This window comes from Pseudophryne corroboree (genome assembly GCF_028390025.1).
Source record: "Pseudophryne corroboree isolate aPseCor3 chromosome 3 unlocalized genomic scaffold, aPseCor3.hap2 SUPER_3_unloc_7, whole genome shotgun sequence".
NCBI lineage: Eukaryota > Metazoa > Chordata > Amphibia > Anura > Myobatrachidae > Pseudophryne > Pseudophryne corroboree.
Window position 1 is genome coordinate 1,692,764 of NW_026967563.1, and position 24,364 is coordinate 1,717,127.

The window sequence follows — 24,364 nt, forward strand, 5'->3', positions numbered from 1 at the left end:
ATAACAGGACACCACAGGCTGCTCACCCTGTATAATAATAACAGGACACCACAGGCTGCTCACCCTGTATAATAATAATAATAATAATAATAATAATAATAATAACAGGACACCACAGGCTGCTCACCCTGTATAATAATAACAGGACACCACAGGCTGCTCACCCTGTATAATAATAACAGGACACCACAGGCTGCTCACCCTGTATAATAATAACAGGACACCACAGGCTGCTCACCCTGTATAATAATAACAGGACACCACAGGCCGCTCACCCTGTATAATAATAACAGGACACCACAGGCTGCTCACCCTGTATAATAATAACAGGACACCACAGGCTGCTCACCCTGTATAATAATAACAGGACACCACAGGCTGCTCACCCTGTATAATAATAATAATAATAATAATAATAATAATAATAATAACAACAGGACACCACAGGCTGCTCACCCTGTAAAATAATAATAATAATAATAATAATAATAATAATAATAATAATAATAACAGGACACCACAGGCTGCTCAACCTGTATAATAATAATAATAATAATAATAATAACAACAACAGGATACCACAGGCTGCTCACCATGTATAATAATAATAATAATAATAATTACAGGACACCACAGGCTGCTCACCCTGTATAATAATAACAGGACACCACAGGCTGCTCACCCTGTATAATAATAATAATAACAGGACACCACAGGCTGCTACTCCTGTATAATAATAATAATAATAATAATAACAACAGGACACCACAGGCTGCTCCCCCTGTATAATAATAATAATAATAATAATAATAATAATAATAACAGGACACCACAGGCTGCTACTCCTGTATAATAATAATAATAATAATAATAATAATAATAATAACAACAACAACAACAGGACACCACAGGCTGCTCACCCTGTATAATAATAATAATAATAATAATAATAATAATAATAATAATAATAATAATAATAACAGGACACCACAGGCTGCTACTCCTGTATAATAATAATAATAATAATAATAATAACAACAGGACACCACAGGCTGCTCACCCTGTATAATAATAATAATTACAGGACACCACAGGCTGCTACTATTGTATTATTATAATAATAATAATAGAACACCAGAGACTGCTCCCCTGTATAATAATAATAACAACAACAACAACAGGACACTATAGGCTGCTCCCCTGTATAATAATAATAATAACAACAGGACACCACAGGCTGCTCCCTCTGTATAGTAATAACAACAACAGGACACTACAGGCTGCTCCCCTTGTATAATAATATTATTATTATTATTATTATTATTATTATTATTATTATACAAGGGGAGCAGTCTGTAGTGTCCTGTTGTTGTTATTACTATACAGAGGGAGCAGTCCTGTTATTATTATTATTATTATTATTATTAACAGGACACCACAGTCCGCTCCCCCTGTATAATAATAATAATAATAATAATAATAATAATAATAGGATTTTAATACCTACCGGTAAATCCTTTTCTCTTAGTCCGTAGAGGATGCTGGGGACTCCGTAAGGACCATGGGGTATAGATGGGATCCGCAGGAGACATGGGTACACTACAAGACTTTGAATGGGTGTGAACTGGCTCCTCCCTCTATGCCCCTCCTCCAGACTCCAGTTAGAAACTATACCCAGGGAGACGGACATTTCGAGGAAAGAATTTATTGTTTAAACACGGTGAGTGTCATACCAGCTCACACCATGAACATACCGCAGAACGTGGCATTCAATAGAACACCAGTCAACGGCATGAACAATACACAGCCACATGCTGAGAGAATATGTAACACAACCAGTGTGTCAACACAACCAATAATAAGACACCGCATGCCATGGCATGCACAACGTCAGCAACAGCCTGACAGAAAAGAAACACCACAAGAGTGTAACCATAACCAATAACTGCAGCCACAGTACGCACTGCGCCCAGCATCCTCTATGGACTAAGAGAAAAGGATTTACCGGTAGGTATTAAAATCCTATTTTCTTATACGTCCTAGAGGATGCTGGGGACTCCGTAAGGACCATGGGGTTTATACCAAAGCTCCAGACCGAGCGGGAGAGTGCGGACGACTCTGCAGTACAGATTGAGCAAACATGAGGTCCCCATCAGCCAGGGTATCAAACTTGTAGAGCTTAGCAAAAGTGTTTGAACCCGACCAAGTATCCACTCGGCAAAGTTGAACCGCCAAGACTCCTCGGGCATCCGCCCAAGAAGAGCCCACCTTCCTAGTAGAATGGGTCACCACCGAATTCGGTAACGGCAATCCAGCCATAGAACGAGCACGCCGAATCGGATCACAGATCTAGTGTGTAACCGACTGCAGAGACGCAGGCGCCCCAATCACGCTGGGAGCATACCGGGCAAACAGAGCCTCTGTTTCCCCAATCTGAGCCAAATTGGCGACAAAAATATTCAAAGCCCTGGCTACATCGAGAGACCTTGAATCAGCCAATGCTTAAGTAACCACAGTCATCAAATAGGCTGGTTTCTACGAAACACCGAAACCACTTTTGGCATAACTATTATCCGAGTTCTCAATTCCGCTCTATCCACCTGGAAGATCAAACAGGGGCTCTTGTGAGACCCAGCCGCTACTTCTGACACCCGCCTTGCAGACGCCAAAGCCAAAAGCATGACCACTCTCCAAGAGATACATTTTATCACAACCTTTCATAAACGTTCCAATCATTGTGACACAAGAAAACGCAACACCACGTCAAGGTCCCATGGTGCCAATGGGGCGGGGGCACAAATGGAGGTTGGATGTGCAGTACTCCTTCCACGAAGGTCCGAACTTCCAGAAAGGTCGCCAATTCTTTCTTGAAAGAAAATGAATAAGGCTAAAACCGCACTTGAATGGAGCCTAACTCTAGGCCTGCACCCACACCTGCTTGCAAAGAATGGAGAAGAACGACCCAGCTGAAGCTTCCGTAGTAGCCTTCTTGGATTCACACCAAGACACATATTATCTCCAAACACGGTGGTAAGGCTTTGCTTCTTTTCTAGCCTGAAGAAGAGTGGCAATGACGTCACTGGGAATACCCTTTCTGGCAAGGATATGGCATTCAATCACCACGCCGTCAAACGCAGCCGCGTTAAGTATTGATACACGCCCGGATCTTGCTGTAACAGTTCCTCACGTAGAGGAAGAGGCCAGGGATCTTCTATGAGTAAATCTTGAAGAACTGGATACCAAGCCCTCCTTGTTTAGACCGGAACAATGAGGATCGCCTGCACCTTTGTTCTTCTTACGTTTATCACCTTCAGAAGAGTGATAACGGACAGGACACATAGACCGACTGAAAACGCCCAAGGTGTCCCGAGGACGTCCACTGCTATAGTTTGATTGTCCCCTGACCTGGAACAATATACCTGAGGTCTCTCGATGAGGCAAGATGCCAACATGTCCAAGTGAGGCACTCCTCAAAGACTTGTCGCTTCAGCGAAACTTCCCGATGACGACAGTATTTCTCCCGGATGGAGATCGCGTCTGCAGAGGAAACTATTTCTACGTCGTTCACATCCGGAACTAAGACTGCTAATATAGCATTTACCAGTCTTTTCACCCAGCAGAAAACTTTTACGGCATCTGCCGATGCCGCTTTGCTCCTTGTTCCGCCCTAGCGGCTTACTAACACCACTGCTGTCAAGTCGTCCAACAGAATTAACATGGGCAGATCACGAAGCATATGTTCACTGAAAATAGCTCTTAATTCAAGAAAGCTTATTGCAGACAAACTTCCCAGCTTGACCTTTTCCTCTGGAAATACTTCCCTTGCAAGGACTGCTCCCCAGTATCGGAGATCTGCATGCATGGACACCAGGATCTCATCCTGGATTCCGAACCTCCGTCCCTCTAGCAGGTGAGAACTGAGCAGACACCACAGGAGCGATATCCTGGCCATTAGGATTATATTCCGGCGCCTGTGCAGGTGAGACCCGGACCACATTTCCAACTGGCCCCGTGAAAACCACTCTGGCATTTGACCTGCTCACCGAACAGGCCTCTTAGGCCGCACCATCTTCTTCATCAACGGAACATAATGATGGATTGTCACTGTAAACCTGACCCGACTCTGGATCCGCAGACCTCTTTCCACAGGAAAACACAAGAACTTCAACCGTTTCGTATCTACCCTGATACCCACCTCCGACGTCTACGTCGTTGGGAAAACAGCCATTCCCTGTGTTGAAGAACAGTCAGAGAGAAACAACGATTTGCACCACTTGTGTCTTGACCTCGCCTTAATCAGGAGAGTGTCTCAGTACAGAATAACAATGGCTCCTACTACTGAAAGAAACCCATCATACTGCCATCACTCCGGTGAAATGGCAAAGACAATCCTGGACATCAACCCAGGTAAGCTGAATGCGGAGAAAAATTAATCTAAGCCCTTTTCTACCTTTACGTGCTGGAGCTCCCTGGCCTGAGAGATTCCATCCTGTAGTTCAACTTCGTAAGGAGAAATCTCTGTTTTCCCCCCTTTTTTTTTACCAGGGACAGCAGGACAATGCCCTGACCTTGAAGCAACTCTGGTATGGCGTCGCGTACTACCTCCCCTTCCAGAGGGGAAACGGCAAGATCTATTTGAAAAATCAGTGAGGGGAATCATCTGTAAACTCCAGGATGTCCCCCTTTGGATTCCATTATTAACTCACAGGTCCAAGTCCATTCCCAGACTGACTGAAGAGTATTGGACGAGTTCCCACCAGAGTGGCCTCCAGCCAGATAGACCCAGCGACATGCGGTGGATGTGGTAGAAACAGAAAACGACATCCGCTTCTGCGAACCTGACAAGGCTGCAGAACTCTTACTTTTCACCTTCCACAATCTGCACCGAAAGGGAAAAAAGAACGGTATCGAACCGGTTGAAATGACTGCATCCCAAAGTAGCATACGTCACCAACCATGGTGAGAGAATCTAACTCACGAAGTTAGACTTACCAGTGGTATCTGCCGAGATTGACTGAGGCCTCCCCAAACAGCGGTACACCGTCCCAGGGAAACACTGCAGTATCTCTCGGAGTCAGCCTCAGCATTCCCCCGGCCACACCTCCTGCAGTCGCACGGCAGCCTGCCGCCATGTTATAGAGCAGAATCAACATAAGACACATCCCCTCTCTCTATAGGGTAATTCTATTGGATGCCTTTCCGAATACAAACACTCCTCCATGTGCATGTAATGCAAATAACTCCAAAGCATAGAATAAAATATCACTTAGCTTCCTGCGTACGATCCTTTGTGACAGGGCCCGTGTCGACCAGGAGTTGACTTTTACAGTATTCTGTCTACGGCGGAAAAATAATAAACATTCGGACTCCTTGTGAGGATCTGAGACCAACACGTCACGGCCGACCTAGAGCTTTATCAACAGAGCGACCAGCACATGAGAAGGAATACTTTTACTTCAGCACTCATTGTAAATCATAATATGAATATACATAATGTAATATACATATATACATGGTCATACACATTCAGAACACATTGATGTCACTAGGGACCCAATGGTTCCGGACAATCCACTTATATGTATGGTGTATGTGTGTATATAAATATATATATATATGTGTGTATATATATATATATATATATATATATATATGTGTGTATGTATATATATATATATATATATATGTGTATATATATATATATATATATATGTGTATATATATATATGTGTATATATATATATGTGTGTGTGTGTATGTATATATATATATATATATATATATATATATATGTGTATATATATATATATATATATATATGTGTATATATATATATATGTGTATATATATATATATATATATATATATATATATGTGTATATATATATATGTGTATATATATATATATATATATATATATGTGTATATATATATATATATATATATATATATACACATATACACACATACACCATACATATAAGTGGATTGTCCGGAACCATTGGGTCCCTAGTGACATCAATGTGTTCTGAATGTGTATAACCATGTATTGAATGCCCCAGTTGTGGATCTGACAGGAAACCTTATAGTAGACAGAACACCTAGTATTCGTCGACAGCAGGGAGTAGTAACCAGGCAAAATAACATTCTTGCGACCCCGAGGGGTCCGAGGGAAGTATACGTAAATAATTTTAACAACACTCCCCCACAAATACTACCATGTCTGTGCTCGAGGTACAGGCCCATGGAACAGTACCACACATATACATATAAATATATATACAGGTTAGTTACAGCATGTTAATTTCCACCCGGTAATACCAGTTGGTGCCGACAGGGTCACCCACATACTACTGTGTCTCCCCTACACCCACATACTACTGTGTCTCCCCTACACCCACATACTACTGTGTCTCCCCTACACCCACATACTACTGTGTCTCCCCTACACCCACCTACTACTGTGTCTCCCCTACACCCACATACTACTGTGTCTCCCCTACACCCACATACTACTGTGTATCCCCTACACCCACATACTACTGTGTATCCCCTACACCCACATACTACTGTGTCTCCCCTACACCCACATACTACTGTGTCTCCCCTACACCCACATACTACTGTGTCTCCCCTACACCCACATACTACTGTCTCCCCTACACCCACATACTACTGTGTCTCCCCTACAGAATAATACTACCGACCTGCTGACACTGCATCTACTGAATCAAGTATCAACAGGAGTCTTCAGCCCCGCTAATATTTTAGCTTTTTATGCTGGCAGGGGTCCGTATACAGAGCCTATGCACTGTATACGTGTTTAACCAGGCTTAATGGAGAGGATATTGCTGCCCAGGGCGCCACCCCTGCTTCCCCCTGCGCCCTGCACCCTTGTAAAGCCGTTGGTGTGTGGGAGCAATGGCGCACAGCGCGACCGCTGTTTTATACTGGCGGGGGTATCGTACACAGTGCCCGGGCACCGACTCTTGCCAGTGAAAAGACCCTCAGTAACTGCTGCCCAGGGCGCTCCCTCCCTGTGAGTGCCGTTGGTGTGTGGGAGCATGGAGGGCAGCGCTACCGCGGCACTTACTTCCGTTACTGAAGTCTTCTGCCGTCTGATGTCTTCTGTTCTTCTCATACTCACCCGGCTTCTGTCTTCTGAGGGGGGTGACGGCGCGGCTCCGGGAACAAGCAGCTAGGCCAGGGGTGGGCAATTATTTAAGCTTGGGGGCCACCGAACAGTTTCTAATGAATATCGGAGGGCCGCTCCCCCCCCTTTCCCCGCAGGCACAAATAAACATACAATGTATAAAAACCACTATAAGCCAGTATTAAAAAAATCCCAAAGAAAACAAAACAGTGCTGAAAACAAAGACATCACCCAGTATTATGCTGTTATTGATAATATTAGCAGCATGATAGGGGCAGTATGTACCACACCCAGCCATCTTAATTTATTATACATTACCTCCCCTCTCCCCTACCCGTCGACCGAGTCTCCCCGATTTGTGAGGCACAGAACTGACTAATACTGCAGTCAGTGAGAGCACCGGAGTCAGCCAGTCACTGGTTCAGCCTGTTCTCCTTTGACGCTACCCTTGCACCTCATCCGGCTCCATTAAAACCCCATGCGAGAACTACCTGAGGAGCTGCAGGAGCTACAGGCAGCCAGCCCAGCAGCCAGTCTCCCACTCTCACGTTAGGACTACGCAGCAGCCTCAACCGCGACAGACACAATCTGGCTGAGCTCCCGTCCTCTGTAAAAAAATTAAATACATCTGTCAACAGACCGGGTGACGTGAGGCATCACGTGACACGACGGCGAGACCCGCACCCAGGATTTCCTCAGCGGCACCGGCAGCAGCTTTGGAGGTGCTGCATCGCAATCACAAACAGCTCAGCCTGTCAAGCCACTTGTGATTGCGCACTGGTGGGAGGTAGCGGGCCGGGCAGGATCGGTTTGCGGGCCGCATCCAGCCCGCGGGCCGTATGTTGCCCACCCCTAAGCTAGGCGCACCAAGTGATCAAACCCTCTGGAGCTAATGGTGTCCAGTAGCCTAAGAAGCAGAGCCCTTCAACTAAGAAGAAGTAGGTCTGACTTCTCTCCCCTCACTCCCACGATGCAGGGAGCCTGTAGCCAGCAGGTCTTCCTGAAAATAAAAAAGCCTAACATAAAGTCTTTTTCCAGAGAAACTCAGTAGAGCTCTCCTAGTGTGTGTCCAGTCTCTCCTGGGCACAGAATCTAACTGAGGTCTGGAGGAGGGGCATAGAGGGAGGAGCCAGTTCACACCCATTCAAAGTCTTAATAGTGTACCCATGTCTCCTGCGGATCCCGTCTATACCCCATGGTCCTTACGGAGTCTCCAGCATCCTCTAGGACATATGAGAAAATAATAATAATAACAGGACACCACAGGCTGCTTCTCCTGTATAAAAATAACAACAAGACACCACAGGCTGCACCCCTGTATAATAATAATAATAATAATAAAATTATACCACAGGCTACTCCCCCTGTATAATAATAACAGGACTCCACATGCTGCTTCCCCTGTATAATAATAATAATAATAATAATAATAATAAGAGGACACCACAGGCTGCTCCCCCTGTATAATAATAATAACAACAAGAAACTACAGGCTGCTCCCCCTGTATAATAATAATAATTACAGAACACCCCAAGCTGCTCCCCTTGTATAATAATAATAATAACAACAACAGGACACCACAGGCTGCTCAACCTGTATTATTATTATAATAATATTAATAATAATAATAATAATAATAATATAATAATAATAATAATAATAACAACAACAACTACAGGACACCACAGATTGCTCCCCCTGTATAATAATAATAATAACAGGACACCACAGGCTGCTACTCCTGCATAATAAAAGGACACAACAGGCTGCTACTCCTGTATAATAAAAATAATAACAAGACACCACAGGCCGCTCCCCCTGTATAATAACAATAATAATAATAATAATAATAACAGGACACCACAGGCTGCTCCCCCTGGATAATAATAATATCAGGACACAACAGGTTGCTCCCCCTGTATAATAATAATAACTGGACACCACAGGCTGCTCCTCCTGTGTAATAATAACAGATCACCACAGGCTACTCTCCCGTATAATAATAATATCAGGACACCACAGGCTGCTCCCCCTGTATAGTAAGTAAGACGCTATTACCTGATCTCCACGGACACTGGGAGGCTGCAGCAGTCGATGAAAACTCACTTCCTGCATGTGGACCGCACAGTCCGGAAGTAAGGTGGAACGCACAGGCAGGAAGTAGGGCATGATTGGCAAAGGCCGCTTACTGGTTACTGGGTCCTCCCCTACTACACCCCGCCCACAGCCCCGGCGTATGTAAGCTGTAACCATACATGTCCTCAGTGCATGAGGCCGGCGGCCATTTTCTTGTAGACCAGTCCGGTAGCAGCAATAGGTTCCCTGGTTGTGTAGTGACGTCAGGAGCGGCGGCCATTTTCCCCTGGTCTGAGCTCCGCCTTCCTTCTATCATTCCCACAAGGCAGCAGGAGCAGAGAGCAGCCATTGCTGTGTCTGGCAGCAGGTAAAGATATTATTATTATTATTCTATAGGCTGAGCAGCTCTGGTGTCAGGTTCTGTACTACAGGGGGAGCAGCCTCTGGTGCCTTGTTATAGTGCAGCTGGAGCAGCCTCTGGTGCTGCATTATCCCTGTACAGGTGGCTGACACACTAGTGTCCTATTACTGTAATACAGGGGGCGCAGACCCCGCCGTTACCGTAATACAGGTGGAGCAGACCCCGCCTTTACCATAATACAGTTGGCGCGGACCCCGCCGTTACCGTAATACAGTTGGCGCTGGCCCCGCTGTTACCGTAATACAGGTGGTGCAGACCCCGCCGTTACCGTAATACAAGTGGCGCAGACCCCGCCGTTACCGTAATACAGGGGGCACGGACCCCGCCGTTACCGTAATACTGTGGCGTGGCCCCCGCCGTTACCGTAATACAGGTGGCGCGGACCCCGCCATTACCGTCATACATGTGGCGTGGACCCCGCCGTTACCGTATTACAGGTGGCGCGTATTCTTCCGTTACCGTAATACAGGTGGCACAGACCCTGCCGTTACCATAATTGTATACACGGGACATTACAGGTGTTGTGTCCTGTGGCATTGTGCTGTACAAGGGGAGCGGCCTGTGTTGTCATAGTATACAGGAGGAGCAGCCTGTGTTGTCATAATATACAGGGGTAGCATCCTGTGCTGTCATAGTATACAGGGGGAGTGGCCTGTGTTGTCATAGTATACAGGGGGAGTGGCATGTGTTGTCTAATATACAGGGGTAGCATCCTGTGCTGTCATAGTACTCAGGGGGAGTGGCCTGTGTTGTCATATTATACAGGGGGAGTGGCCTGTGTTGTCATAATATACAGGGGTAGCATCCTGTCCTGTCATAGTATACAGGGGGGTGACCTGTGTTGTCATAGTATACAGGGGGAGTGGCCTGTGGCATCCTACTCTACAGGGGGAGCAGCCTGTGGTGTCCTGTTGTTGTTATTATTATTATTATACAGGAGGATCAGCATGTGGTGTCCTGTTATTATTATACAGAGGGAGCAGCCTGTGGTGTACAGTTATTATTATTATATTTATTATACAGCCTGTGGTGTCCTATTATTATACAGGGGAAGCAGCCAGTGGTGTCCTATTATTATTATACAGGTGAAGCATTATTATTATTATTATACAGGGGGAGCAGCCTGTGGTGTCCTGTTGTTGTTGTTATTATTATTATTATACAGGAGGAGCAGCCTTTGTTGTCCTATTATTAATATTAAAAAGGAGTAGCTAGTGGTGTTCACTTATTATTATTATACAGGGACAGCAGCCTGTGGTGTCCTGTCATTATTATTATACAGGGGAAGCATGTTGTGGTGTTCTGTTGTTGTTGTTATTATTATTATTATTATTATTATTATTATAATACAAGAGGAGCAGCCTGTGGTGACTTGTTATTATTATTATTATTATTATTATACAGGAGGAGCAGCCTATTGTGTCCTATTATTAATATTATAAAGAAGGAGTAGCTAGTGGTTTTCTGTCATTATTATTATTATTATTAATATTATTATTATTATAATACAGGGGTAGCAGGCTATGGTGTCCTGTTGTTGTTGTTGTTGTTATTATTATACAGAAGGGAGCAGCCTGTTGTGTCCTATTATTATTATTATTATTATTTTGCAGAGGGAGCAGCCTGTGGTGTCATTTTATTATTACTATAAAGGGAGAGCAGAATAGGGTGTCCTGTTGTTATTAGTATAATACAGGGGGAGCTGGTTTTTGTGTATGGTTATTATTATACAGGGACAGCAGCTTGTGGTGTCCTGGTATTATTATTATTATTATTATAATACATTGGGAGTGGTGGTGATGTCACAGTGATTTCACTTATATTAGTATCGTTCTAAATGTATACACAACCACCCACACACCACCGTGTGTGGACTGGTGTGTATACCCCTAGGCGCTGGTTCCTACCAGAAAGATGGAGATCAAATAACAGTGCGGACTGCTGCTCCTAATAAAGGATAATTGCAATCCTCACAAAGACCAAAAGAAAACACACTGACTACAGGGGTGTGACACCCTGTAGAAAATCAAGAGCGCTGTCCGCACTGATTAAAGAGACAATTAAACTATACAATTAAAATATTGACAATATCAAATTGTTAGCAATTTTTATTAAAAAAAATAATAATAAAATTTATTAATAATAATACAACCTGACTGGCCTTCAATCAACCTATATAATGCGTAATTGATATCATGATACAAAACAATTCATATACAACCATTATTATAGCTAAGCGGTACTGAAATTATGAGGCTTAGAATTTGATGTAACTATAATTCATAATGTCCACTTGTTAGAAGATGAAAAGGCTATAAATAGCGTTCCAAACACTGAGTGTGTTTAGAGGTCCTCAGTTCTTTCAATGTTCCAATTTGAACATGTGTGCACACATATAGCAATTTAATGAATAGTTACCATCCAAGGATAGTATGGGTTCACCTCCAGGATAATGAATTTATGCTGTGACAGTCCCGAATTCAGAAACTCCCTCTGCTGGTGCTTAACCGTCAGTTGCAGAATATCTGGAGAAGATGTTAATAGGGACACGTCCACAGTGCTCAGGCTCCCTCTGCTGGCAGTCAGCCGAAATAGCAGGTGCACTGATAGGTAATCAAACCACACGACGGTGTTTCAGTCGGTGAATGGGGGTGAATATCCTGGGTACCGGTCACTCAAAAACGTGTTTCTCCGCCTTCTAGGTCCTCTCAGCGGCTTCCTCAGTTTGAAATGACCGAACTCGCCGGGTTGTGTTTATATAGCCACTCTGATTTATAATTCCCGCGGCCGTCCGCGCATGCGCACTCCGGCGTGCGTTCCAAGCCTCATTTTCGCTTAGCTTCTTAAATAGACTCCGGTGGCCATTTTGGAATTGCCTGTCAAGCCTCACTTTCATATGGAATTAGATGTTCCTACCATACAATCCAAGCCTCATTTTCGAGTCAGGAAGTTACATCAAGCCTCTCTTTCATGAACTCTTTAAATCTTAATCATAATATATCTAAGCCTCATTTTTAGCCAAAATAGGTTATCGTGCCTCACATGATTGCTGCAGTTAATTATCAATCTCAATTCTATCACATTTACATGTTTTTTTTATTTTAGTAAAAAATCATAATCATAATAAATCACGCTCATAAAAAACGCATTATATTTTATTCTATGTATATATACACATATCTCTCCAGACCACAGGTAAGAGTACTGTTTTCAAAACACTTCGTATTTATAGTACATCTACCTAACCACATAAAATACATAAAATTCATAGTCTCCATCTCCATCTTTCGGTACCACAGGGAACCGTGCACTAACTATATATATATATATAATAGTATAATTTTATAATTTTATACTCTTATAATTCGCAACGAGAAAAAGGCGGGGGTTAGATTTTATTTAGCTCGACTGAATCGTTTAGACCCTGGGGGATCAGAGTCTTGAGGTTGAAAATCCAAAATGCCTCCTTTTTGCACAGCCTCCTAAACCTATCCCCCCCCCCCCCCCCCCCCCTATTGGTTACTGCTACCTGTTCAATAGCCATAATGTTTAATTTCTCACTTAACCCCTCCCCACATTCCAATATGTGACGATAAAGGTGAGTATTCCCTACTCTTTTGTTTATCTGTCGTAGGTGCTCCATAAACCTGACGTGGAGCGCCCGGGTGGTACGCCCCACGTACTGTGCGCCACAACCGCACTGCAATACATAAATAACGTATGTGGACCTACAGTTCAAATATCTTTTTATGTTGAATTTTTCACCTGATACATTTGAGGAGAATTGTGTCATTTTCTTGGCTGTGTGTTTACATGTTACACAATTTATTCTACCACACTTATGAAATCCACTCGGTGGTTTGGGTAACCATGTATCAATTTGTCCCCCTTGTGTTCCTAATAATACAGGTTTCTCACATGGTCTATTGAAGAAACTGGGTGCTAGGACAGATTTTAAACTATCCGATTTTCGGAAAATGACCTGTTCGCTGAGCTCTAGGTTGGCATTCAGTACTTCATCCAATTTTAAAAAAGAGGAGTTCTTTTTTATGATCTTTTTTATCTCATATGCACTCGTATTATATTTTGTTACAAACCTTGTTGTCCTGTCTATCTTCATTCTCTTCAGATTTTTCCTGTCATTGGATCCGATGGTATCTAATAAGGTGTCCCTATTTCGCCCTTCCACTTCCTTCAAGGCTTTATCCAACACATATTTTGGATAGCCCTGGGTCAAAAATGCCCCATACATGGATTCCATCTGTTCTTTTGCCCCTTCATTAGAGGAGCAGTTCCTTTTTATACGAAGGAACTGGCCCTTGGGTATGTTATCTTTCCATCGCTGTAAATGACTACTTTTATAATGTAAATACCGATTCTGGTCTACTTCCTTAACAAACGTGCTGGTTACTATACTCTCATTTTACATTTTTAGCGCTATATCCAAAAAAGTCATCTGTGTAGGGTGACAGTGTCCCGTAAATTTTATCCCAAATTTATTTTGGTTAAGACTACCAATAAATGTCTCCGCTGACTCTGTGCTCCCCTCCCAAACAAAAAACAAATCATCTATGAAACGGCCATAGAGGACCAGATTCGCCCCGAGACCGCCGCCCCATACATGTTGTTCCTCGAACCGCCCCATGAACAGGTTGGCGAAACTCGGAGCAAATCTGGTCCCCATGGCCGTCCCCCTCAACTGTAAATAATACCGTTTATCAAAAATGAAATAATTATGTTGTAATATGAATCTAATACTTTCCAAAATCAACCCTCTCAATTCCTCCCCTATGTTGGGATCTCTTGCCAAATAAAATTCTACTGCTTCAATCCCCAAATGGTGTTCAATATTTGAATAAAGTGATTCTACATCACATGTGATAAAACAATAATTAGTCTGCCATTTAATAGTTTTAATTAAATTTAAGAAAAAAGTGGTGTCTTTAATGTGTGATTTAAGTTTACTAACATAACCCTGTAAAAAACTATCTATAAAAAATGATAAATTACTTGTCAGTGAATCCACACCCGCGATGATGGGGCGCCCTGGCGGGTTCACTAACGTTTTATGCACCTTAGGCAAACAATAATATGTAGGAACCACCGGGTTCTCACAAAACAAAAAACGTTGTGTTTCCCTGGATATAGCGCCTGCATCTAATGCTTTCTTTAACAAGGTTTTTAGTTCTTCCTGGAACTTGGCGGTGGGGTTGTGGGTTAACCTAGAATACAGACTGGCATCACCCAGTTGTCTATTTGCCTCTGCCAAATACATGACTGTATCCATTACCACAACCCCACCGCCCTTATCAGCTTGTTTGATAGTCAAGGAAGAATCTCCCTTCAACGTTTTTAATGCTGATCGTTCTTGTCTATTTAGATTGTCCTTCAGCGATTGTTTGTCAGATTTATAACACATCACCCTAAACTGTTCTAGAGTAGATTTGTAAAAACTCTCAATATACGGTCCTCTGTATGCCAACGGATAAAACTCAGACTTATTTTTGAACTTGATGGTTTCACTCGCATCATATATTTTAATATAAGCCCCCTTATACGAATTATTCATTGGTTCCTCCGCCAATGATTCTAGTATATTGACCATTCATTGGTCCTCTTGATCCAATATAATAGGGATCCCTTCATCACCTCTTTTCTTCATGTTTTTTATCGCGAAATATCGCTTCCTACTCAGGGTCCTAATGTATCTATTCAAATCAACGAACAATTCGAACAAGTTGGGCTTTTGAGCGGGGGCAAAATTTAGACCCTTTTCTAACAATCTTAACTGATCATCATTCAGTTTTTTTGAAGATAGATTAAACACCCCTTTTCCTTTTACTTCAATTTCATGTTTTTTACTTGACCTGTTCTTTCTCCCTCTCTTTCCTCTAACTCTTGCTTATATTAGTAGTAATAGAGGGACATGAGTGGGGGAAGTGAGGGGGATCTGGGAGCATCACAGTGACATCACTTATATCTATAGTAATAATACAAGGACATCACTGGGGAGATAAGGAGGTCTGGGAGAGTCACAGTGACATCACTTATATCTATAGTAATAATACAGGAACATGACTGGGGAGGTGAGGGGATCTGAGAGCGTCACAGTGATATCATTTATATCTATAGTAATAATACAGGAACATGACGGGAGGTGAGGGGATCTGGGAATGTGACAGTGACATCAGTTATGGCTATAGTAATAATACAGGGACATGACTGGGAAGGTGAGGGCATCTGGGAATGTCACAGTGACATTACATATATAGTAATAATACAGGGACATGACTGGGGAGGTGAGGGAATCTGGGAGCGTCACATTTACATCACGTATAACTACAGTAATAATACAGGGACATGACTGGGGAGGTGAGGGGATCTTGGAATGTTACCATGACATTACTAAATTATACGTCCTAGAGGATGCTGGGGACGCTTCAAGAACCATGGGGTATAGACGGGATGCACAGGAGACATGGACACTTTAAGACTTTGAATGGGTGTGAACTGGCTCCTCCCTCTATGCCCCTTCTCCAGACTCCAGTTTAGATTCTGTGCCCAGTGAGACTGGTCACACACAGGGGAGCTCTACTGAGTTTCTCTGAAAATACTTTTTGTTAGGTTTATTATTTTCAGGGAGCACTGCTGGCAACAGTCTCCCTGCATCGTGGGACTTAGGGGAGAGAAGCAGACCTACTTTTGTGAGTTTCAAGGCTCTGCTTCTTTGGCTACTGGACACCATTAGCTCCAGAGGGTCGGATAGCTAGGTACGCCTAGATGCTCGTTCCCAGAGCCCACCGTCACCCCTCTTGCAGAGCCAGAAGTCCGATACTTTGCCCAGTTACTACTCCCGGAAATCGACACGAATACTGGCCCTCATTCCGAGTTGTTCGCTCGGTATTTTTCATCGCATCGCAGTGAAATTCCGCTTAGTGCGCATGCGCAATTTTCGCACTGCGACTGCGCCAAGTATCTTTGCTATGAAGATAGTATTTTTACTCATGGCTTTTTCATCGCTCCGGCGATCGTAATGTGATTGACAGGAAATGGGTGTTACTGGGCGGAAACACGGCGTTTTAGGGGCGTGTGGCTGAAAACGCTACCGTTTCCGGAAAAAACGCAGGAGTGGCCGGAGAAACGGTGGGAGTGCCTGGGCGAACGCTGGGTGTGTTTGTGACGTCAACCAGGAACGACAAGCACTGAACTGATCGCACAGGCAGAGTAAGTCTGAAGCTACTCTAAAACTGCTACGAGGTTTGTGATCGCAATATTGCGATTACTTCGGTCGCACTTTTAAGATGCTAAGATACACTCCCAGTAGGCGGCGGCTTAGCGTGTGTAACTCTGCTACATTCGCATTGCGACCGATCAACTCGGAATGAGGGCCACTGTTTCTTATTTCGACCATAATGTTTCCTGACTATATCCACAAAATCGGCATTTAGTACATGTTTCATACACATTAAGAACGTATTAACGTCACTAGGAACCCTGCTGTTCCTGTCAAAAGGGATATTTATATACGAGTTATTTATATATATATATATATATATATATATATATAAAGATCCAGAAAAAACAGCGGCACTCGAGGATTTTGGTGAAACAAACAAAATTGTATTCAAAGAAAGTTACAAAAAGCCGACGTTTCGGGGCTTACATGCCCCTTTGTCAAGGTGTATAACGGGGCATGTAAGCCCCGAAACGTCGGCTTTTTGTAACTTTCTTTGAATACAATTTTGTTTGTTTCACCAAAATCCTCGAGTGCCGCGGTTTTTTCTGGATCTCTACATTGCTACTACAGAAGGCACCGGGGTACCCTCACGCCAGACAGGAGAGTGCCAGTCCCATTTGGGATATTTATATATATATATATATATATATATATATTTGTGTGTATAGCTGTATTTAAAGGTATATATATGTGTGTGTATATATATATATATATATATATATATATATAAAAAAATTATAATGAATGCTGAGGTAAAGTTATTCCTTCTCATGTGCTGAGTGGCCGTGACCAGATATTTTCAAATCCTCAAGAGGATTCCGAATGTTTATTCTTTTCCCGCCGTGGATAGTTCTGCACGGGGCCTTGTCACAAAGGATCGTATGCAGGAAGATATGTGATACTCTAATTATGTGTCCGCGTGTACGTTGATTGTACTTGCATTACGTGCGCGTAGGGGGGAAGTAGTTGTATGCAGGGTACTCCTGAAGTTGGGTCATATCTATAACATTGCTGCAGACTGCCGTGCGACCACAATGGATATAGGACTCTTGGGTTAGCGGGCCAATTCCATGGCGGACTCGACTAGGAGGGCGTTGTGGATTCACCAATGGAATGCTGAGGCTGACTCAGAGAAGTCCCTTCCATATGAAGGTAAAACCTGGTTTGGGGATGGTCTTGTTAAGTTGATCTCGGCAGATACCACTGGTAAGTCTACCTTCTTGCCCTATGTTCCCTCACAACGGTTGGTGACGCATTATTGTAGGATGCAGTCATTTTGACTGAATAGATACGGATTTCCCTTTCCTTGCAGGTAGAAGAAGGTGAAAAGGTCAGAGGTTAGCAGAAATCCTCCTCTGTTTCTGCCACATCCACCGCATGACGCTGGGTCTATCTTGCGGGAGTCTACACTGGTGGGACCACGTATAATACTCTTCAGTCAGTCCTGGAATGGACATGGACCAGTGAGTTTAAGAATAGAGTCCCAAGGGGGACATACTGCAGTTTCCAGACGTTTCCCCTCACCGATATTTCAAATAGACCTTACCGATTCTCCTGTGGATGGGGAGGTAGTATGCAACGCCATACAAGAGTTGTGTCAGGATCAGGTCATTGTCCTGCTGTCCCGGTCACAAAAACAAAAAAGCTGTTATTCAAGCTTTTTCGTGCTCCTGAGGCCGGACGGCTCGGTCAGAACAATGCTATATCTAAAATCCCAAAAATTTCTACTTAAGAAGTTGAACTACAAGCTGGAATCTCTCAGGGCAGGGATCTCCAACCTGGAAAAGGAGAAAGGGGGTCTAATTACGGTTTCTTCCGCATTAGGCTTACCTGGGTTTGCTATTCAGAATTGTCATTACCAATTCACTGGAGTGATGGCGGTATGATGGTTTTCCTTCGATAGTAAAAGAGTTATTATTATTCTGTACTGGGACGCTCTCCTGATTACGGCGAGGTCAAGAAACCAAGTGGTGCAAAACGTTGCATTCTCCCTGACAGTGTCAGGAATCTGCAGTCTCCATTGCATCACTTCCAGTGAACAGGGCTCTCCTGGCTTCAGTCCTCTGTCCTCAGAGTATCCCCTGTGAATTGGACCTGTGGAACTACAGGTACCAGCAGTTCCAGTCCTGTTCCAGTCTTCAGTCTCCTACAGCTCACCGTGCTCCACCTAACCAGTTCTATCTTTTGGTAACCACTGGTTTCAGCCAGCAGCCTGGAATACACAGTGTTTCTAGTTAAACAGCATTTACTCCCGGTGCACTACTGATCCCAGCCAGCCACCAGCAGTGCATGGCATTAACATACTACAGTGTTATTCTCCCGGTTAATCACCAGCTCCAGTTAACTCACAGCTGATCTGGACACCCAATCCAGCAGGGTGGGTTCTCACAGAGATCATCCAATCATCACAGACCAAAGTGTTTAAACTCCAGTTCCTGGCTCAGTCTCATCGTCTTGGACAACACGTCACATTCTGTGAACAGGCGGCTCCTGTTTGCAATCTTCTGTCTACAGAGATATCCTTGTGTATTGGACCTGTGGAACTACAGGTCCCAGCTGTTCCAGTTTCCAGCTGTTCCAGTTCTGTTCCAGTTTCCAGCTGTTCCCGTTCCGTTCCAGTTTCCAGCTGTTCCCGTTCCGTTCCAGTTTCCAGCTGTTCCCGTTCCGTTCCAGTTTCCAGCTGTTCCAGTGTTCCTGTGGAACTACAAGTTCCAGCAACCACTCCAGCTCTCCTGCGACATTCAGTGTGCAAGTTCCTGTGTTCCAGTCTCCAGTTGCCCTGTGTTCCTGGTTACCTACCTGTTCCTCTGTGTTCCTGGTTACCTGCTTGTTACTCCATATTCCTGGTTATCCTACTACAGCTCCGTGGAACTACAAGCATCAGCAACTCCTGCATTCATTTACAGGCTTCACACCAATCTCCAACACAGGGTGCTTCAGCCTCAGCTGTAGAGACTCCTTCTCTAGGTGCAGCTCATCACCTCACCTGTGTATCAGCTTGCAAGCTGCCTGTGCTTTCCCAATAGCACTGTGAACCCTGCATCAAGTCTTCTGCATCTGCTACCAGGTTTGCTACCAATATCATCACCTCTGTTGGCTCCACGTGTTAATCATATCTGGTTCCCATACCAGCATATTGGTCAACCATACTATCATACTGCTATTGCCATAGACTCTCACTGTTTTGCCATAGACTCTCAGCTTCCACGCTGCACCATACCCATTGCATTTATTATTGTTTATTTCTCCAAGTATTCCTGCTGCCATATTGTTTTACTTTTCATTCAATAAAACAACATCGCGCACATGCGCAGGAATCCAATCCAGTTTCCTCCCTTCTTCCATCCTACCTCCACTGACTCACTAGCGCCCCCTCCGGGGACACAAACCAGACCGAACCTGACAGTTTGTCCAAGGCCCATGGACTCGGATGATGGTCAGAATGTGGGGTCAGGGTCCTTACAAAATCTGGTCTCCCGTTTGGATGGTCAAGAGGCTGCGCAGCAGCAGATGTTCCAGTTTCTACAGGGAATGTCTATCCATTTGGATACCTTGCAGCAATCCCTTCCAAGTTCTGTTGTTTCTCCAGTTCCTGTTCAAGTCACTCCTGCTCCAGTCATTTCAACTTCCCCTGCACAATCCGTTCCTGTGGATGGATCTTGCTCAAGTCAGTCCTATGGCAGTCCCTTCACAGCTAACTCTCCTGAGAAAGCGACTTCCTCCTTTGAAAGCTTCAAGACTCCTTTGTTGTCTGCTGTGAACTCTGAACCAATAAGCACACTTTATCATCTATTGGAACAACTTCAAAATCTCCTAACAAAAATAATTCCAATAATGCCAGAAATCCTGGGTGGTGCTTTAAACACAGTGAAGAGTACTGCTCAAAGTATTGAGACTAGTGCGTCCTCCGTGTCAACTTTTTTTCAAACTAAAGTCTCTTCTCCTATGCAGAGAGAGGGCAGATTCCAGAGCTACCCGCGCTCCAAACTCACGGAAGCGGAACGCCGGCATCGCAAGCAGCTTCACCTCTGCTTTTACTGTGGGAGTTCTAGTCATCTTATTAAGGACTGTTCCTTCCGCAACTCAAAAGTTGGTGACAGGTCCCAACATCACAGTGTTTTCACCTGCAAACCTTCCAACGTATCTTCTACAGTTTCAAGTTCCTTTACCCGGGACAGGAATGTCCAAAAAGTCTACGATTGGGGTCCTGTGACAAATAGACCCAATCCCAAGTTCAGAAATCAACAGAGACTATCTATGTTACCCATAACTAAAGTAGTTTCTGTGTCTACAGCCCGAGAAGGGGCGTCTGTGCCCACAGCCCGAGAAGGGGCGTCTGTGCCCACAGCCCGAGAAGGGGCGTCTGTGCCCACAGCCCGAGAAGGGGCGTCTGTGCCCACAGCCCGAGAAGGGGCGTCTGTGCCCACAGCCCGAGAAGGGGCGTCTGTGCCCACAGCCCGAGAAGGGGCGTCTGTGCCCACAGCCCGAGAAGGGGCGTCTGTGCCCACAGCCCGAGAAGGGGCGTCTGTCCCCACAGCCCGAGAAGGGGCGTCTGTCCCCACAGCCCGAGAAGGGGCGTCCGTGCCTACAGCCCGAGAAGGGGCGTCCGTGCCTACAGCCCGAGAAGGGGCGTCCGTGCCTACAGCCCGAGAAGGGGCATCCGTGCCTACAGCCCCAGGTGGGGCATCTGATGTTGTGACCCCAGTAGGGGTATCTGATGTTCAGGTTCCAGAAGTGGCATCCGGGCATGCAACTCAAAGAAGTGTGTCTGATCTATTAACCCCAGGAGGGGTCTTTGGAGTTTCAGCCTCAAGTGAGGAATCCAGGGCCAAGATCTCAGGAGGAATTCTTAAAGCCACAGATACAGACATGAACTTTTGTTTGCCAACTTCAGAGAGTGCTACCAGCTCAGTACCACTCCAAGAGGGATCATCAGAACATCCGGATTCTGTCTATACAGAGTCAAGTGTCAATGGACTTAGCCCGGTTCCAGCCGTCGGTCCAAAGTCTCCACTGGTTCCAGCCAGCCTGAGTGGCTCCAATGATGGGCTACCTCCTTTGGTTCCAGCCGATTCCAGAATCCTCGGATCAAATCCGGTCCTATCCGTCAGTCCGAGGACTCCACCGGTTCCTGCCACTTCAAGCTCTTCCGGACCCAATCCGGTCCCATCCGTCTGTCCGGATCAGCCTCCTTCGGTTCCAGCCGATTTCAGTAAACCTTCTTCGGTTCCAGCCGATTCCAGTCTCTTCGGATCAAATCCGGTCCTATCCGTCAGTCCGAAGACTCCTCCGGTTCCAGCCGGTTCAAGCTTTTCTGGACCCAATCTGGTCCCATCCGTCTGTCCAGATCAGCCCTCTTCAGTTCAAGTCAATTCAAATAGTCCTGTACAAGTTCCAGATCCATCCATTTGTCTAAAGTTGCCATCGGTCCCTGACGATTCCAGTTCCTCTAAACCCGGTGTGGTTCTCTCCGGTGTTTCAAGTAAACAACTCCTGTCGCTATGTCCAGAGTCTACAGTTCTTGCAGATGTTGCAGTTGCCTCAACCCAGATAGAGGCTCTAAGCAACTCACCCCAAGATGAAGCTTCTAGCGTTCTGTCAACCTCAGCAGAGAATTCCCGTCAGTCAATCCAGGAGATGACGTCCTCTCTCCACCCTCGAGCATTTCAAGTTGATTCTACTCCTGCTTCTGAATGCTTATTCCAGTCCTCAACTCTCAAGTGTCCTACATTGTCTTCCGAGACTTCAACTGACATTCAGCCTTCCAAGTGTCCACTAGATACAAAAGCTCCAGTCTACTTTGATGGTGACTATGCTCAGTTCCGTGCAGTGGCGAGCCAATACCTCGCTTTTATTGAGTCAGAATCTTCAGTGAGTATTACTCCAGCCAATGCAATCAGATACTTCCTCCTGTTCTTCAAAGGTAGAGCACTGGACTTGGCGAATCCTCTCATTGAATCTAAAGATCCGCTACTGAGTGATGTTCCTGCTTTCTGCAAAGCCGTAAAACAGGAGTTTGCTCCAAAGTTTATGCATTCAAAGTCATCTGGGCATTCTGGCCAATTTATACAAAAAGGAAAAAAAGCTTAAAACTAGCGCTCTATATACATGAAAAAATGGTGTTAAATATTGACACGCTGAAATCCCCTGTGTATTCTCTCTTCTGGAAAAACACTTACAGGTTATTTCTTTCCCGTGTGTCCGTAAAGGTATCTTTAAACAGCTTAAGGATTTCACCCACTGGTGTCACAGTATTCTTTAAATGTTTAGCTGACAGTGTGTAACTTACATTCAATTTCTGTCCCGCGTTCCCATAAAGGTATCTTTAAACAGCTTATGGATTTCACCCACTGATATCACAGTATTCTTTAAAAGTTTAGCTGATAATGTATAACTTACATTTGATTTCTGTCCCGCGTTCCCATAAAGGTATCTTTTCCTCTCTGTGTGTTGGTATCCAAAAAAGGAATTCTCCAGCAAGACACACTTACTTTCCAAAAAAGGATATTTATTAAAATACAAAATCAAAGTCTTAAAAATAAGTCCGCATACATGGATAGGAGCTGGGTGTCGGCAGTTGATGAAAGAACCCGTGAGAGGACGCACCGGCTGCAGACAGGTAAGCGCACCGCACGGAATCCGAATCACCGATCTCCAGGACCTTCTGTACACAGACACAGGACGGCTTCGACGCGTTTCTGGGAGTCCACTCCCCTTTTTCAAGAAGTGCCGTCCTCTTCCTCCGGTCCGATTTTTATACTCTCAATGCCCATCAAGCTGACTACAATAATTAGCTTTACAAGCAATTATTTAAAAAACCATAAAAAACTGTGTATAAACATTAACAATATGAATAAAACTTATTTCCTTGTCGTTAATACTTATCCGCTATCTACTCAATTACAGGCTTTATATATATATAGCTGCAATCTGTGTTTATATTCTAATTGCCCATTATCCAAGTCATCAATGTTTATTAGAATGGGCTGTTTAGCAATATATAGTTACCCCACAAATTGCATTCTGATACATTATACGCATCATAGAGGCAAATATATAACCAGGGACACCCGTAGTTTATGAGCTGCCTACATGCGCAGACTTATCCATTTGTTTTTATAAGATCCGGAAAAGGATACAAAAAATATATATATATATATATGATAATGAAAAAGAAAGTGCAAAATGGGGGCTAATAAAACCTCGGTAAAAATGTTCTGTAGTGCACATGGAAGCATCTCTCAAAAACGGGTTCCCCGCATTTCCAGAATATACAAATATAGCGTTGTCTGAAAATACAGAACACTCTACTCCGAGGAAGATGCAGCCCATGCTCTACGATCCATACATTTATTATTAAAATGGCCATAGTGACTCCCCGATCGTATAACCGACGGCAAGCAAATTAGGAGTATTATATACAGGGAAGATGTAGCAGCTGGTCCTCCTATATCTGTGGGTTATTTTAAAAGACAC

At 44.2% G+C, this 24,364-nt stretch overlaps 1 protein-coding gene across 1 annotated transcript in view; it reads left to right on the forward strand.

The window, feature by feature from the left end:
* The window catches only part of LOC134984640 (oocyte zinc finger protein XlCOF6-like), a 134,129-nt gene that overhangs the window by 70,372 nt on the left and 39,393 nt on the right, over nt 1-24,364 (forward strand). The window lies entirely within an intron of this gene.